This window comes from Grus americana, chromosome 4 (assembly GCF_028858705.1).
Source record: "Grus americana isolate bGruAme1 chromosome 4, bGruAme1.mat, whole genome shotgun sequence".
In the NCBI taxonomy this organism is placed as follows: Eukaryota; Metazoa; Chordata; class Aves; order Gruiformes; family Gruidae; genus Grus; species Grus americana.
In genome coordinates, this window is record NC_072855.1 from 40460099 (window position 1) to 40466713 (window position 6615).

Below are 6615 nucleotides of genomic sequence, written 5' to 3' on the forward strand. Positions count from 1 at the left end.
CCTGTGCCGCTGCTGCGTGCCCTTGGCTCACACAGGCATTTGGCTGATGCCGGCTCCTTTTCTGCACAAGAGCCAGGAAGAGGCGGGTGGTGGCATGGCGTGGGCATCTCTGCCTTTCGGCGGTTGCTAGCACACATGGGGGCTGCTGGCTCTGAGGCCCGTGGGAGAGACTTTGTTGCTCTGACCGTGTCAGATATCAGCGCACGGCTTAGTATTTAACATGAGTGCTAGGCTTCTGGATTTTATCTCTTAATGAGGCACAGGCTATCCTTGGGGGACAGTGAATCATCACATTTCTCGAGCGCAAGCTCGCAACCAGCAGCACTTACTTTAGGGATTGCGTTGGCCAGGAGTCTGCATGAGGCAACATTAGCTCTGATTACAGAAGCCAAACACGAAAATCTATTAGCTCAGATATAACAGTTTTTTTGGTTTCTTTTGGTTTTATTTTGTTTGGTTCAATTGAATTTGCTTCAGACATGACTCATTGCCACTTCCTGTATCTCCACGATGGTTCCAGCAGGACCCTCAGCCATGGAGCATGGCTTGCACCCACTTCAAACACAATGAAAATTCTCATGTATATTTTTCATACTGAGCCTTCATCTAAATTAACTGTGGCAGGCCAGAGGGTATGCAGTACACATCCTTGGTTCCCTTAGTAAACCGAAAAGAGAACTACAAAGAAAAAAAAAAAAAAAAGAGAGAAAGAAAAAACCTCTGGCTATATAAAGGAAGAAGTCAAATTCCAAAAGCTCACAGGAAGCCAAATTCTCCAGGCACAAGAAAAGTGACATTATCCAAACCAAACCTTAACACAGCATGGAAATGTGATGAAGAATAGGGCTGGTGTTTTCAGTGAAGATATAGACATATATGTAAATACAATCAAATTGGGAACACATTCTAGGGATTAAAGAGATCTACACAGCACTAGAAGAAAGAAGCAGCAGATGTAAATGCTAACAACAAAAGAAGGGATTTCTGGCCAAAATTCAAGATTTTCTTGCACCCAAACTCATTGCTGCAAATGAATCTGGACACCGTAAATAATTTATAGTGACTTGTAGATCCAACTTCTTTTTGTTGTTGTTTATGAACTAGCTACCATTTACCAACATGCTGACTGTTACAAATGAGTTCCTTCAGAGCCATTCAGCAAACACGTAACGCAGCTGCATTTCCATCTCGGCAGTGTCAGTGCTCTATTAAACTGAGCCACTACAGTGGGTGTGAGATGGGCAACAACTGAAAAGCATTGATGACAGAAGACGACTAAAAAGTTATGAGCCCTGATCAGCAGATTTCCAGCAGCGGAGAGGCATGAATTCCCATGAAGCTGATCTTCAAGGTTCAAAGAGGTCCCAGGCATCGTACTTCATGTAAACCACTCTCGACGAAGGAAGGGAGGTACCAGATGGGGAACGCACCGTAGTGGAATGCTCTCTGGCCTGGGAGACAAGATCCAGAATAGTCCAGCACTGATTTTAATTCTTGGTGTTTGTGGCCAGAAGTCTCTGCCTCTCTTAACAGTCAGTATTAAACAAGCCATTAAAGTTGAGCTACATAATTAGAAAATTTTGTCAGGCCAAGGCAGGCATTAAAACAATGATAAGTGAGTCACCTCAACTTCCACACATAGTTGAGAGCATCCCGAACACATGAGAAGAGTGCTCAGCCAAAATTTACCTGGAAATAAAACCTACCTTGACAAGGGTCTTACTTTTACTGGTCACCTGAGAAATATCAACAGTGTTTTTAACGTTTTTAATTTCACGTTCATGTCTGTATGTTGCAAAGACCAGAAGCCTTATGAGTTAAAGAAGGACATAAAAATGTTGTATTCAGTGTCCACACATACTTCACAGGTCCTCACAACAAATGCTGCAGTTTGACAACTTAAAACTAGTCAAAAATAGGAATGCCAATGCAGCTAACAGTCCTTTGTCTTCCCGCCTGCAACAAGGAGGTCTGTGTCTCTTGTTACTCAGCGATCCTGAAGGACAGAAAGGGCTACATATTGTCCCAGCGGGAGACAAAGAAACAGATATCTTCTGACCATCGTTATTTTTAAGGGACTGGCAGCAGCAGATTTTCTAGGTCTGGCGGAAAAGTAGCTGCCTGTGCATCCCAGGCAAGGCCTGCCCTGTGCCGGGCGGTCAGTCTGGCAGCCTGGCCACGCGGTGCTGCCCCAGCCCCAAGAGAGCACCGCGGCAGGGACCTGGGTCTGCAAACCCGTGACTGCTGTCCCATGGCCACAGACAACTGCTCTGCTCTCCCTCGCCCGTTGCAAGCCACCGTGTCATCCAGACTGAGCCCAAACCACAAGCCAAGCTCTTGTCTCCTGTACGCTGGGGATGGCAGTAGATTAAACAATTTAAAAGCAAGATTATTGGTTCTATTTATTACTCAGAATGAAAGTCCCTCTTTGGCACACAATGCTTTTATTTTTGTAAGATCCTGTTCTGTCAAACAAAAAAGAGGCAGATAAAGGAATCAATTTTATATATAGATTTGCATCATCCTTTTTAAGTCTGAAAGTCTACATTCAAGCATTTCTATTAATGATCCAGGATGCTAAACAATTTTTAATATCTTATTACAAAAGCTTTTCAGCTTGCTTTTAACAAAAGGAAAAGCTGGTTTAATATATGGAGCCTGAAAAATTGCCAACTATAAAAGAACATCACTCTTTTTTTTTTTTTTAATTATTTTAAATGCTTCTGAATTCCCAACATAGCTATTGGGATCCAAGTTTATGATCTAAGAGAAAAGATATGTTCATTTAATTAAAGTAGCCTTTTACGTTTTTAAAAAAAGCTACTTTTAAAATGTTCATATCGCTGTTTATGAGCTTTGGGAGGACAAGAGGCTCTGGGGATTGCTAATGACATACAGATAGCCATATGTTCCTCTCACCTCTGCTGTTTTCCCTGAGACTGATTCTTCACTGCTTGTGCCATGTGCAAAGTAATAATAATCTATGTCTCTTTTTGGAGCTTTTCAGTCTTTGATTGCAAAGCACTTAATGTTTATGCTGCAGATGGGAAACGGAGGCACAGGGGATGAGTTGATTTTCCCTGTGGGGTAACACTGCAGATTGTCCCCAGGCAGAACTCTCCCAAGTGACCCATGCTAGGTATAAAGTGCTATCATCTGAAATTGCTGTATCCTCTGCAGCCCATTGCTACTGCAGATGTAAAGAATGGAGAAACACATCCACGGATTTCAGTAGTTTATACCTCACTGAGAAGAAAGTCAGCACCAGAGCACCAGCGTGATTAAAAAAGAGCAATTAAAGCTTATTGTTTAATTGGTATTTAATAAGAGATCAATCAGTTTGGCTGTTTCATCCCAGCTTCAAACAGACAAGTGTCTTCAGAGCCATGCTCTGGTCACTCTTTGGGAACTGTGTAGTGCAGCCACAGCATGCCAGCTGGCCACCCAGCCCCATCAGCACCAAGTGCTCTTACGTGGAGTTCATTTTTCACCTACTATGTTGTCAAAGCAAATGGAAAGCTGAATAAAAAAGCCAAAGTCACACACCAACATGAAGAAATTCATACAAAGGGATCTCTGACTCTCACCAGGCAAATGGTGAAACAGTTTGATTTTCTTCTCTTCCTCAAAAGTTAAACCACGCTGACCTCCCTCAGAGCCACAGATGTACTTACGAGGTCTAGCTCCGTGCCTAATTACCAGAACGCTGTCTATGATGGAGCCTATTTTTATATAACTTCCCTTCCATCTTTGAAATCAAAGAGAGAGTATGTGATGTAAAGAACAGCCTAAGTCCAGATAAAGTTTTAAAACTATAAGAGAGGAAGTAAGGAACAAGTAAAGGAAGAGAAGGATGGTCTAGCAGCCAAGATAAGGCTCATAAATTCCCCAGGTTTAAGGGCAGAGGCGTCCTCAGAGTGTCAACCCCGCACATATCACAAAATTTCATGCAATTAGGCCTGCAATGAATTCTGACTACAGCATATTGCTATTGCAGCAAGAGCTCACACCACTGCTTTATTTTATCATAGCCTCAGTGGAAGACCAACGAAATCCTCACTGCAATGAAAGAAAACTTTCAGAAAAGGGGGTGGAAATACAGTGAAAGTAAACCAAAAAACTTTCATTGGAACCGTCAGGGACGAGAAGCACATGCGGGTGAAAGCTGGAGGATCACAGATTGTGTCTCTAGTGTCTTGTTCACTAAAGGCTTGAGCCAGCCTCGCTGGTGACCCACACAGTCGTGTGACCGCTGGAGCAAACACGTCTTCCCTACCGGCGCGGGGAGACCGGCTCACCTCACCCGTGGATGCAACTAATGCAAAACTCCTGTGCGGGGGGACAGAAGTGCAGGCTGTGGGCAGCACATGTGCATCCGCGGGCACCGAGCTGCCTGTCCTCCTCGCGCTTCAACTGCACTACCACCCCTGGGAAGTGTCACACCCCCAAAAAAGGCTGGCTTTGTCACAGAATAACCCTTTTTTGTCTGTGGGGCACCCCCAATGTCACTTCTTCAAATGGCAGGAGTTCCCTTTGTATTTCCATCCAGAGTGCTGGGAAGAAAAAGCAAACCCAAGGTAGAAGCATCCCTAAACCCCTCAGTCCTCTCCTCGACTGGTACCACTGCAACAGTTTGCAGGAAAGAAGCAAGGGACGTATCAGATGGAGATGAAATAGCAAGAGGAGACTGCAAAATAAGACACCTCTTGACCGTAAGCAGGTTTGCTTTCTCTTGACAGACTTGCCATCTCCTTCTATTCTAAATACAGCACCTGGTGCAAGCCTGGCGTGCAGATGGCCCCGCCGTGGTGCGCACAGCGCGCAGCCCTCCAAATCTGGCAGGCAGCTGTTTTGGTTTCTTTTTTGCCAGGCTGCCAGCTCAGGATTGTTTTTACTTTTCTTTCCCCTTTTCTGCTCCCTCTGTACTCAGCCTTACCCTCCGTGATGTAAATTGGAAGAGCAGATGTATAATCTGGGAATTTTTCCACATCCATCTTTTAAAGAGGAAGGTGGATAAGCTAACTCAGCTCTTTAAGGCTCCAGTTCGGAAAAAACACTTTAAGCACATGCTTAAGTCCTGTTGATTTAGGAAAGGCAAAAAAGGCTTGTGATTTCATAGGTCTTAAACACATGCTTATGTGTCCTTCCTGAAGAGCAATATGCACCTGAACAGTGGCCCAATTATGCCAGTGCAGAAGGCACAAAAACGAGCGTTCACTGTAAAATACACAAGCTGAGTAATGCCCCAGTTTAGCTCTTTACAATGATTACAGTTTCAATATGCTTACTCTAGAGTCTCGTTAGTATCAGGGAAATCAAAATCAGAAGAAAATATCTAAATCCTGGTCACCCTTGAGTCCTCCAAGCTCTTCCTCTGTCGGTAAACCCCTGCACCCCTTATCCCTCAATAAAATCAGCATTACCTGAACAGGCACATTCAGAGTTTAGGAAGGAGAAAATGAAAACAGCTAAAGATTCCTCACTAAGGATGGTTTCCACCAGATGTTGAGATTAAATGTTTTCCTCGGCTGCTGCAATAATACCACAGAGAAATGTGGTACAGCATAGGCAATTTTTCTGGTCAGTCAAGCATACCTGGAAATGAGCAGCAATCCGGAGTGAGCCGCTCCCTGGGAGGACCAACTGAGCTGTGTGCGACGCAATGGTTGTATCTCTCACACGTGGGTTTTTGCACTCTGTTTTCTCCTGCTGTTCCCCTCCCAGGACCCGCATACAGCCTTGCCCTTACCCCCCCCCGCACCCCAGCAAACCCTGTTGTTATTGTTCCTCTGCCGAGATGGAGAACATGGAAAAGGGGGAGAACCATTTGGGCTCCACTTCTCCTGAGGGCACCCCGAGGAGCTAGGCTGGCCTTTCTCTCCCCGGCTGCCTGCAGCTGGAGCTTCTCGTCTCATCATTAATGACTAAAAGCACTTTGCAGGCTGTGCTGTCTGGAAACACCTTCCAGTGCCCCAGTGTGAACGAAAGATGCCCCAGCCCAAGGAGCTGCCATCATTGTTCCCACAGCCCTATCACTGGCTGTCCCCTTTAGTCCCTTTATCTGCTGCCACCTGAGCTCCGAGGCCGAGGGTCCCCGTGGCACGGCGTGAGCCCGGCATCTGCCCCAGCTGCCTCTAATGAAACAGGCAGAAGTCTCATCTGGCTATTGTTCACATGGTCTCCCAAAAATGCCTGACAAGCAAAGCAAACAAGTGAAGCAGAGCTAGCTCCTGGGGCTAATGAGCAATCATGACTGCCATCTTCAGGGTCCTCTTTACAGGGAAGAAGGCTTCCAACCTTTACAACTGCTGTACCACAGGTCAACAGGCGCAGAGATACAAATACAGAGATTTGGCTTTTGTCAGAAGCCTGTTGGCTCATGACTTCTGCAAGAGGTTGCTGTGAAGGACTCTGTCTGACTTTGGACTTGCTTTATACTGTCTCTCAGGAAGATCTGAGGAGAGCGGATAGCTGGAGGGCCGAGGCTCACCTCTGCACTCTCGATGCACTGAAGTTAGGTATCAACAGGCACAAGTCAGACCAAGGAAGGAAGGAAGAAGAAACCGGGCTGGAGAAATTAATGAGGAGACAGTTTTACCTTGTCTTTTCCCTTAA